The sequence below is a fragment of the Anarhichas minor genome, unplaced genomic scaffold (assembly GCF_050575085.1).
Source record: "Anarhichas minor isolate MPS153535 unplaced genomic scaffold, ASM5057508v1 ptg000042l, whole genome shotgun sequence".
Taxonomy (NCBI): domain Eukaryota; kingdom Metazoa; phylum Chordata; class Actinopteri; order Perciformes; family Anarhichadidae; genus Anarhichas; species Anarhichas minor.
Window position 1 is genome coordinate 10,737,280 of NW_027466488.1, and position 12,322 is coordinate 10,749,601.

The 12,322-nt window shown below is 42.4% G+C and overlaps 1 long non-coding RNA gene across 1 annotated transcript; it reads left to right on the forward strand.

Moving 5' to 3' along the window:
- The first annotated feature begins 252 nt into the window (after positions 1 to 252).
- On the forward strand, positions 253 to 1,368 carry LOC142970130 (uncharacterized). Its single transcript, XR_012959175.1, has 2 exons — positions 253 to 550; positions 665 to 1,368. It is a non-coding gene; the product is annotated as an uncharacterized LOC142970130 (long non-coding RNA).
- The last annotated feature ends 10,954 nt before the right edge of the window (positions 1,369 to 12,322 follow it).

A 12,322-nucleotide genomic window follows, 5' to 3' on the forward strand; every position in this document is an offset into this window, starting at 1 on the left:
CATTTTTTTTCTATTATTGGCCTCAAATCCGCTGTCTGTCTGGTGGGTCAGGTGTTAATGATGTGTTAATTCATTGCCCAACATTTGGTTGCTGTTCTCTGGAAATTAGCATCACTGTGAGCAAGCATGTGTGCATGTCTGCTGTGTGGAGATAGGAGTTCTGGGACATGTAGGTGTGGTGTGTGTGTGTGTGTGCGGGGGGGGGGGTGTGCGATGCAACAGCAGGCAGAAACAGACGGCTGAACCTTTGGAGAAAGACTACATCAGGCCTGATAGCTGCTCCTCCACTGATTCTCATCTCAGGGCAATCTGACATTTCAAAATGAGAGGAGCCCTCGAACAGCTGGATCTTGTTCTTTCGAGTGAAGCGTGTGAGCAATCAGTCTGTCTTTATTAAACATAAAATGTCCCAGTTTGTAGTGAGGGTGATGTAATGCACCAGGCTGCGGCCTTATCTAAGACTGCTGGGCCTTACCCCTATCACACATTCAGTGTCACTGTCGAAAGAACATCTTCATCACTGCAGACCGAATCAGGGCCCAGGCTGCCAGTGAGTTTTCCCTTTTTAAGTGAGATTTATCAGCTCAGCGCACATTGCTAACATGCCTGTTGTTATTGTGGACCACCAACATAATCGCGCCACACGCTACTTTCGCTCTGACAGGATGAAACGGCGTCGGCGCGGCGGAGTGCTGCCACATACTGGACAACAGGACAACATCTGGCTCACCTCACGGAGCTCTGGCTATATAAAAAAATAAGTTAGTCCTGCCTTTGCAGTCCCAAACATGTCTCAGCTTCTTGTCCACTAAGTCCATCCTTTGTAACAAGACTGTAGATTGTCATGGATGGAATGTATTTCTCGCTTGCTGTCTAGCGACGGTCGGGCTGAAAGAAGACAATAGGCTTTTTTTGTGCCTCATCACTCCGGCTCTACCAGTACTGTAGCACTTCATAACAGAGTCCTCCCATAGTTCTTGACAACTGTATACATTTGTTTTGTGTACTTTTCCACAATCAACTTCCGACAATAAGAAATGATGTCCATAAGCAACATTTCCTTCATGGTGGCCGCAACTGGCTATGGAAAGCTGGCTTTGGAAGGCCTGGGGTGAAGGGGACTCGAGACTCAGGCCGGGAGCAACATCACCCGCTTCCTGGGGCCTTGGACTTGTAACACGGAGCTCATCTCATGTGGGTGTGACTTTTATGCCGTGTCATCACCATCAATGTGTTAATGATTTACTAGAGCACAAAGTTATTCATACATCTAGTCTCTAAAGATGCATTTAACAATGTGCAGCCCTAATATTGAATGTTTCAGAGAAATAAAAAGTGTTCAGGGGTGGAAGCACTCGTAGCAGCAGATCAATGCCCGTGGTTTTAAAATGAGAAACTCAACAATCAAATATGGGTGTAATATTCTCGTGTCCACATACCTTTGGCCACATAGTGTATTTGCCGGTGCCGTGGATGTGATGCAGCAGCCCGCTACGCTACATGTTGCATCTCATATTTGTGATGATGTGGACATAAGTCCGGGCCTTTTGTGCCCTCGCATCTGCTACTGTAGTTAAATCTCTTGCCTCTTATGCCTCTGCGGTGTCACATGGCGTCGGCGAGTTCCAGATGAGGTGACTCGAAAACAGGATAGTGCACCTGGCCAACAGAGAATGTGGAGAGAATATGTAAATGGCCCGGGCGAGCAGAGGTTATTTGGTATTTGTGAGATGAATGAAATTCTCCCCTCTCTTTTCCTCATTTCCCCTCTCACATTTGTGTGACTAGACTAGTTAAGTCCCTGTCACTCAAGCTGCCAAGGTCTATGGGGCACCAGAGCGAGAAGCCGGGTAATAGGAGAAAAAGTGAGAGAGAAAGAGAGGGAGGGAAGGTGAGAGAAATTGGGCCAGGGATGATTGCAAATTGTCTGTCTAATGGCTGCCACCCAGGAAGCCATTTCAGGTGACTTGTTATCCGTCATGAGAGAGGCAGACCTGCCAGGATCCTTCTTCTCACTCTCCTTCTCAGTGGGCCACCATACTTAAGAGCTTCAGGCTATCACCAGTGACCCCACCTCTTAAAACTCATCCGACTCCCGATTTTAGACGCCTATTCTCTTCTCCTCTCCGTCTCTGTTGCTGTCTCCGTGTCTCTCCCTCTCCCCCACTTTGCCTGGTCCTCCCTGCAGTGCGTCTCTCTGGCTCCTGCTCAGCAGCTGTTGTTTAGTGATAGATCAGTGAAGCAAAAAATGATGCCGGGAATAAAAAAAAAAAAAAAAAAGATCTTGAAGCAAAGCACAGCCTCCCTATTCTCACTACCTATTGTTCTGCATTAGCAGCGAGACTTTGGGGATTCATTCAGAGGTAATCATTTGTTACTCAGGGGCACCGTGTCTTTCAGGCACCAAGGATGAAGTCACCTCTGAAAGGGCCACAAATGAGAGAGAAATCATTTGCTATCTAGCCATGCCGGATAACCATTGATTAGTCGGGATACGATGAGAAACCGTAATATCTAAAAGTAATTTTTTAAGCCTTTTAATCTCATCCGGTAAGACAGTTTTGGTGGCTCTGTAAACAATTAAGTGTTTTTCAATGCAGTTTAGTGTGTTGTAAAGATTCATGGATATTTGCTTGCTGTTGAGGTAAAAAAACTAAAAAATCACTGATCCCTCCACTGCCTCAGATTAACATTAGAGAGGAAAATGACATGCAAACCATGTCTGCTGGAAGTTAATCTGTATGTGCGACGCATCACGTGGATCACAGCTCGGAGGCAGCTAGCATTAAAAGGAACCTGTCAAGCTAAGTGTGCTCCTCAACCTTTCTGCCATTACTCTGACATGTTTTGTGACCCGTGAATTGAAGTCTTGTCAAGACCTGGTCATTTTACCAGCTCTCAACACAGACAGGAGGGCCCCTAGTAAATCTGCCTCTCCTAAAAATGCTTTCTGTCTCGTCTCCACGGCGGGTGGCAACGATTGGCTCCTGTTCGTATCACTTGCTTGTCCCCTTGATGGCTCAAGGACTGCCCAAGGAAACCTGTCTGTAGCCACCAGCTCTGCCAATAACGTGGCGATAAAAAGGAGACGCTATCAACTGGATGTCAACACATTCGATTCTTACTTTAGAAATGATTAGGAAAATACAGACCTGTAAAATAAAGCATCATTAGTACAGGTTGTGATGAAATTGCACTTGCTGGGAGGGGGAACATAGCAATACCACTGCAATGATGTGGGCAAGAAACACAAGCATTCAAAGAGGTTTAGCAAAACAGAACGTTCCAGAGCTCATCCAAAATGAAGGTAAAAACCACGCTCAGGAAAACATTTTGCACACACGGCTTCGGTAAGTACAGTAGGTCAATGTTGAGGAAGTTTGGCTGTAAACCGTGAAGGGTTTTGATGCTACTTTTACCATTTAGCTTTGTTTTCGTTTCCTAAAAATGTTTAGCTAACCTGTGGTTTGTTTAAAACTATGAAACCATGTTCCTACTACGTTTTAGCAACGGTGTTCTCATACACTGCTGGTTTAACGATGAAAAGTTAAACAAACAGGACTTTCACCTAGGAGACCACTTTTCGTGTCCAAAGTAAAACCAAATGTCACCATTGACTTATTTTCTCACATCAGTCACCTGAGTCAACCAGGATCTTTTCCTAAACCTGACTAAAGGGTTTTCTTGCCTAAAGCTAACTCTTTGAGGACGAAAGTTTATTTTAAAAAAGACACTGTGTATGTAAGGAATGGGAACTGACACGCAGTCCCTGACTTGTTCAACACTGATGTAGGAGCGGTATCTAGAGCTTCATAGTTTGAAATTAGGACTACTGATCAACCGTCTGTATTTGACGAGTTGGGAGTGAGAACTTGTCTGACCAAGTTGTTTCCTGTGAAGACAGATGTTTGTATGTATGTAACGAGTGGAAATTAACTTGTTCAACTGGACATGAGCAGGACAACCCACAGACCATGAGGAATAACCTTTGGCATTCATGTTGATCTATAAGGTAGAATAAAAATCTTCTATAATTCCTAACAAATAACAGAAAAGGACATGTAATACTACTTTTACTACTATGAGGACTACATCCATTACCATTAATGCTACTACTAATACAACTAATACAATTAATGGTAGTTATGGTTGTAGCATTTTGGGTAGAGCTCCTTTTCCTCACAATCTTTCCAGTTACCAGTGAACCTGAAAACACCACATGAAAAAGAAACGCCTCAAAACAAAATTCAGTTGGCAAAGAAATTGACTTCAAACATTTTATTCCACAAAGCCATTGATGCATCACACGGACCCACCACTATATAATCCGTCTTCACCTAAAGATCTTTTTCAAGCCAGCTACACTGTGTTCGGCTCTCTGGGGAGGGTTGGACAGCATGTTTTGATGCTTCAGGGCTCGCCAGGCATCTGTCCTGTGGAGCCTGATTGCCTCACAGCCCCCGCTCTGCGGAGAAAATGAGGTTGAGGTGGACCACTCGGGCCTCTCCAAGGCACACAGCCATCGCAGTCGAAGTGGAGCCCTGACCCCCACCAGATTTCTAATGGATTTTAGGCGTCACAGGCAAACACACAGCTGGGCTCCAAACAAACTCATCAGAGCACCCCAGATTTGTGGCTCCCCCATCGACCGACGCACACGGCCACACAATCCTGCCTCCCGCACACTTTTTCTCTACTTGTGACAAGCAGTCACCGCCTGAGAAACTGAATTCACTGCCATGCTTTGTACTTCAGAGAAATATAAAGAAAAAAAGTGATCTCTTCCTCCAACAACTTGATTTATATAAAAATCTGTTTCTAATGTTTTCAGCAATTTGTGTGTTTTTTGGTTTCTCCATGGGGGGAAAGAGCTAGAAGGGATTTCAGTGTTATATGACTCACTTTTGCAGGGTTTCCTTGTTTCCCTCTCTCTCTCTCTCTGCCACCTTCTCTGTCCCTGTGTGGGTGTCTGTTGGTGTGTCGTCTTATTTTTGTAGAAGCCTGTGCTCTATTAAGCCACCGACACTAACAAGTCAGAAAGTAGCAGGGCGACAAGCGGCGTTTGTTCTACAAATGATGGGCAATTTGTGAAAAAGTATTTGCATATTACTGAATGTAAACGTCCTAAATGGACTGGGATGAAAGTGGATTTGAGGTAAGGCAGAATTTGTCACTGTTTGATGCAGTGGGTTGATCCAGTGTCTTTGGGCTTTTGCCATACATGGGAAAGTCATGAGTACATGTCCCTGGCACTGTGGTTCTGGGCTTGGCAAGGTCTTAGCTTTTGTCGCATAGAAGTCAGTCGTATTGATTCACGCTTGAGGTGTCTCTCTGTGGAGATTGGCCTGCTGCGCTAGCATTATCTTGGGTGGCAGCGTATTCATAGTGTACTGAACAATGGGGCTGAGGGACGATGCAGCTAAATTGTTCAGAATGACTTTCATAAGCAGCGGGGGGGGGGGTTGTAGGAGAACGCAGGGGATATACTCTAGGGGACACTGAGGACAAGGGGACCTCTTCACCCTTAAACGTCCAAGTAGTACTTTTTTGAAGTAACTTGGCATTTAGCGGATTAGAATGAATTTTTGGCAGGTTGTAGGTTCAATCTGTCATGGATTAATTATTTTGGGAAACACAATGTTGCACAAAGAAATGCAGCAAAGTCCATTTTCGACACAAGAAAAACATGAAAAAACTAAAATAGTAGCGCATTTGTCAAAAATTGCATCAGGGGAAATGCAAACATTTCTTTGGTCAGATAAAATGACCGGTATCTTGACATCATAAAATTTGACATCAGGGAAACATAATCATCATCTTTGACTTTTCTAGAGCACCAAGAAGAGTGAATGTAAACACAGAGTCCCCCTCCTATCTTCCCACGGAGGTCACCCGCTCTGTCCTGTAGTCCGCCCGTAAAGTGCAGCTTGATGGGTGGATGCCACGATGGAGAGCCAGGTCTTTGTGAAGCTGTGGACTCAACAGTCACTGACCTCCCGACGCTATGTTAGCCTGAAGTCATCTTATTTTATTACAAGTGTGGGCTAATCCAAAGAGCCCAGAATGATAAAACCTCCAAAACAATTGACAATCTAATAAAGTACATAGAAAAAGGTAGATTAAGAAAGAAACAGTGGCCATACTTAAAAATATCAAGCATATATATGATTTATAAGATCAGATGCATCATCCCACCGAAGAATCTGCACCACCAATGTCAAAAATATATTGATTTAAGTTAGAAGAACACACAACAGGAGCTGGTAACTGTCGCTCAGCAGAATAATGTGAAATCATTGGCAGGACTGTGTATCTTGCAGTGGCGGGCCGTCAGGGCCTGCAAGGCCTTCTCTGCTGGCCTAAACAGAATCACAAAGCTATATCTATTTTATAATTTAATAATTTTTCTTAAATACACTACATGTATTATAATTTATAAAAATATTTTTCCCATTATCTTATTTTCTCATTGCACAGCTACTGTCTTCCTCAGTTGCTCTGCTTCCAGTGCAGCTTGTTTTAAGTAGAGCTTTTATCCAATCAGATTTCACCTCTGTGTCTCTAGGTAAGAACAGAGGCCCAGGCCTGCAGACTCACAAGTGAATCCCTTTGCAGTTTAAGTGAATGGGGACGATATTGTTGATTGTCATAGTGTTCAACCAATCAGATCTTTAGTTTGACATGTTGGGCGTATTCTTTGACGTGCCAGAGGCTGCTAGCTGGCTTAGCCATACGTGATTGGTCAGTGGGCTAGCCTGACATGTTGGGCGGTGACAATCCCAAAATCTGCTGCCTCTGTCTAGTGGACATTTTCAGCCTCAAACGCATTAAAACCTATTCAAGAAATACAACTGAGGAGGCTCGACTGTCTTTACTGGCATCCATGAATCGAGAAGGACTTCTTACTGGAACTGAAATGCACGGATGTACTGAACAACCGTGAGATTAAACTCTTTGTTAACAAAGAAAGGAGGAAGAACAGCTAAATAGTGAACAGCAGCTCTGGTAAGTTAACTGCAGTAGCTTTAACTGCCATAAATATGATCTATGTCATCATTTAATATGCTTGTTAATATTATATATTATTATTTATACAACTTATATGGATTTTCGTTTGGTTTTATATGTGATAGGAACTATTGTTACGTCCTATGTAGCGCGGGGGACACATTTAGCCGGTGCACAGCAACAAGACGACGCGCGAAGCGCAGCGGTCGATATACTCCGTGCAAAGTGTTAAAGTTAAAGTGTTAAAGTTAAGTTTAAGTTTTTAAGTGATCTACTTTGAAGATTCATGTGTTTTCAAGTGGACTCATTTTCCCTCTCGGTGTTGACAGACAAATAAATCCGTCAGTAACAAGAACTATGGAGTCGTGTATTTCCTGGAGGGAGTGATAGGAGAGTTACTACTCTGTTAATTTGTCTATCGTGTCGTTTTCATGATATTGGTAATATTGTTCCCTCTGATATGAATAATATTTGAATGGCCCGTCCTCTTGAGTGTGTGGCGGAATGCATGTTTTAGCTGAATTGATTTTGACTCATTGTTCGTTAATGCCGCCGCATCCCGTCATGCCGGTATTCATGTATCTGCACTCATAGTGTATTTGTAGGTGTTGAGCTTCATTTTTACGAGTGCAGGCCCAGGTATCTTGTTTACCTCATGCACAAGATGCTAAAACAGAGACCGCACTATTAAAAACATTACTCCCTAGTGCTACTAGTGGTGAACAATTCCACAGGGTTTAAATGATAGAATCTCAAATATAGCCTGTCATAAGTTTGGCAGTAACAGTTGGGTACAGACCAAGTTCAGGCCTTGTGCAGAACTCTATTGCATCCAACTCCTGTTTATCCTTTAGTCAGTGAAGTTTGGCTGGTTTCCTGAGAAAAAATATTTTTCATCGAACTCTCTAAATATATGCAACTTCCTAATATTTTACAAAACACGTCACTCTCTTCTCTCCAAACTTTGCTTTGCTAACTTGCTCAGGGGCATTTGTTGGAAAAAAGCGCAGAGTGTACTGCATGTTACTTTGACGGCACTACGTTCATGCTAATGCCCTTAAAGAGGTTTGGTATCTCAGTGAGAGTACACATGGACACTTTTTTAAATGATTTTTATCTGGCCGAGTAAATTTAATCACTGAAGCCTGAATTAGCTTTGAATGTCTTGCGTTCCATTATTTCGTCGTGAGCTTCACATATTCATAATTTGGAGTCGTTGCATGAGATTAATGTTGCCTTCATTCCTCCTCCATAACCTTAACTGACCTCCTGGCAAAGCCCAACATGACATCCGGAGAATGATGATGACACTAAAGACAGCATTCCTCATAGAGGACATCCCAGTGATTTCCATCTGATTAACATGTCTTCATCTCTGGAACATTGCTTGTAGGCTGCCTGAGGCCCAAAGAAATCTGAATAAATGCAGCCCACATGGAATATAGTTTTTTCAAGTGAAAAGTGGTATTTCAGGCATTGGATTTTGCTATATGATTACAATTGATCTGTTGGTGCACCTTTCATTTGTATGGTGCATGTGCACAGTTCTCGTCATTGTAAAGAAACAGGACACAAGTCACACGTGAGTTGAAAGGAGGTAAGCAGTGAGTTAGTGAAAATAATTTATTAAATGACGCCAAAAAATCAACACCTGCACAGTATTGATAATAAAAAAATGCCTAAAGTGTTTCAAACATAATGGTGAAAAAAAGGGAGAAAACTCAAAAGCAGAATCACCATAGAAACAAATGAACAGCTCAAGGTGAGCGACTCAAAACAGAGCAAGCGAAACAATGCGTTGTGGAGGTGGAGAGCCGAGGCGCATTCTCAAGTAAATGCACGCTTACCATATGTCTCCGATAGCTGCATCCTCCAGTTCAAGGTCTACGCTTCTGGACTCACTCTGCCTCACTAATCCACGATTGAAGGTGGTGAGCAACGCTCAGTGACATAAACAACAGTGCCCAGGTCGACATGATATTCGTTGAGAAGGGATGAGGCGGTTGGAGAAGCGAAAGTGATGATTTACAGATTAGATGCTACCAATGTTCTTTAAGCTGATTGACCCACTTGAGAACCCTTGCTGATCCCAGAGCAGGAAGGAGTGTAGTGAGCGTTCCATTCTATGTCCTTCAAACCTGCTCGCACCACTTCAGAGTCTGACGTGTGTCCACGAAGCCCTGAGGCGTCAGATTTCACAGGGAATGGATGAAGCCATGGAAACACATGATGCTGTTATAGCTTACCGAAATAACTTAAAAGCTGATATTAAATGCTTGTTACGCTCTCGTCACGTCAGAGGAGTATTTTGGATCTCTTTTACAAAGGTACAAATGACAAAAATGTATGTTGTACATAAAGGCTTATAGCAATGTGAAATAAATAAGACATTGTACAATAAATAGTTATACAAATAAATACTCAGAGTAGAACATAAAAATGCAGCGATGGATTGGGAAATAATTTGATGAATTATTAAAATGTAGGGGCTCCATGCTTTTTAGCATCAATCCCACATTCATAAATACACAATACCTTTGCATAAAAAGAACAAACCTGAAGCAAAAGTAACTAGTCATAATAAACTATCAACTTCTGTTAATCCACAAGACGTAATATCATGAGGGCAACATATATTCACCCACATCCAGTGAAAGAAAAAAGGTTTATGAGGAAATGCCAGAGAGTTTTATTAATGTGAGGTGGCTTATGCTCCCATAGGTAGTAGAACGCAGAGGGTAAAATATGATGTTTTCTGTGCCTTTACAGGCAGCCTGATATTGCATGATAGTGCCTTTTTGAAAACGACAACAGATTTCATCGATTTATTGGGTTGAAATATTTGACGTCTGAGCTTTCTGTACGAGAACCAAACAAGGTCACTATCATTGTAGGATGATTTCCTGGGGATGTAAATACTGCATGATTTTATTTTATTTGTGGAAATGTTGAGAACACATATTGGTCTCCCCCGTTTTTTTGTTGTTTTCTCATTTACAGTAATTCTGATGTGACAGCTGTGACAGTGGCTCTCTTGAATTGCAAGAAGGGGAAATGATCTCGCTGCAAAGCTGCCTTATTGCAGCGCAACATTTTCTGCCCTCACGTCTTTTTGCAGCAATTTTGATGTCAGCTCGGCTCGCGCTGGGACATCAGACAAATTACTGGGGTAAAAACACTGGTTATCTTTAGCATCCGTGCCCTTTTTCCTTTTTGACCAATTCAGATTTGATTTACCCCCCCCCCCATCTTATGTTGTTATATTACATCACACAGGCTCCAATAATACTGTTGGAGTCTTAAATGTCACCATTTTTTTCAAGCCAAACTTTTTAATAAAATCCCTGTGATAGCCTGTCTAGTTAATGTATTTCAGTTGAGCTGGGATCACAAAGGAGAAATAGTATGATATTTAATGGAGTTTCATAAGTGAGTCTTTAATGGTGGAAAAGATGGGTTATAGTACCAATGTTCGACAGAAGGGAAGAAAGCTGTTGGTGGGAGGAATGATTTGGTTCATTTTGACCTGAAAACATGCTCAGTTTTATTCTCGTGCACCTGCAGAGCAGGAGATGGGCTTTTTGGAGAAGTCACAATGGCTTTTGTGCCAGAGGCCTCATATGGGACTACCTGGCGATAGAATAGACTGCAGCTCAACAGGGATCTGTGGCTGCAAAATCATTACAGCTACGATCCAGTTGCGACTATGCAATCCAGCTCTTACACTTTAAAGCTCCTGTATTACGCTTTTTTTTTTCTTCCTTTTTTTCGACCACGATCAATACTTGCAAAGTAGTTGCAGAGAAACAAGGTCTGAAAACGAGATGCTGAAAGGACTGAATACTGGAGACATCTGGAAATATCAAAACAACCTTTATTTACATTCTATTCTTCTCTGAATATGTAATGACGATGATCTTTAGTGGTAAAATCACCAGGATTTACTTTTCTGAAGAGAAGCAATAACTTGCAGTCATGTTATTTAGGTTCGTTGTCTTTATATTGAAGTAGAATTTAAGGTTTTATGATCATCTTTTAAATCAATAGAGGGCTTGGCCCTATTTTATCTGTTGCAAAACGTTTCACTCCCTGTACACCAACCCGACCACAGATACAGTCTTTGATGTACAACTAGAAGTCTTTTCTCCTTCCCAGTTCAGATCTCTTGAGTCTCAAGTCAAAATCCACTGTAGTTTTATCTCCTTTAACTAATGGCCAATTTTCATACACTTTCATATTATAGTCATATTTGTACAGTGTGTGTTTAAAACCTCCTCCACCCCGCGAGGACGCCAGCGTCCTCGGGGTTCAGGCACCCTGAAAATGTTGTCCGGAAAATGGATTTATTGTTTGCTAAATATTGTACAATTGTAATTTCTTTTACCGGATTGAACAGCAACGTATGGGCAACACTATCATATAAGTCACTTTTTACACACTCCAAACACAACTATAGACTACTAATATAAGCATCTAGAAAACGTGTCATAAAAGGACGAATTTGTGGCCATAAAACGCCATCATATTTAACTGCACATCGATTTTGCACCAAGAAGCTAGCGGCTAGCCGGCTAATCCGTACATCGTTTAGCGATAGCATCCGACACAGAACGCATAAATACCTTCGGTTTTTCTCTCCGTGAAAGCAATAGAAAGCTGTGACTGGACAAAGGCACCAGGGCAGTGGTCTTCACCGGAAAAAATCCATGGTTTTTGGACAGGTTTTATGAAATATTAGTACAAAAACATCGAAAATGATCCGTTTCAGAGCTACTGTCATGGTCGCCAAGTGCATCCTGTTTACAGCCGAGCTGTTTCCGGTAGAAGGGGGGTCAACCCACCTCGGGCCAGCAGTCAGACCTTCGGCCAATGGAATTTTACGCTCGGGGATACACGGCACTTCTTGCAACTTTACTGGCTGAAAGTTCTGTCAATCAACACCCGCTTCGGCACCCACCTTCCTGAGACTCTGACGCGTCGAAGGAGGGCTTATTGACTGAAATCGACCGATGATAGGCTGAGCTACAGCCCCATACACACACATCAACTGAGAAAATCCTATAGATGACAGCCAGAAACAGGCTCTGATGATGTTAGGAATCTCAAAATGATTCCTAACAGCTGTATTTGGATGTATTGAATAATATGAGTGATAAAAAAAGTGAAATATATAGTTATATAGGATATAAAAGTACAATGTAAGAGCTGCAACAGCTGGTTCGAAAATGACGACCTCGCGTGACGTCTCTGAACTAAAGCCTCTTATTCTTCACTTTATCCCAGCCAACCTTTATTCTACAACTACTGATCGGTT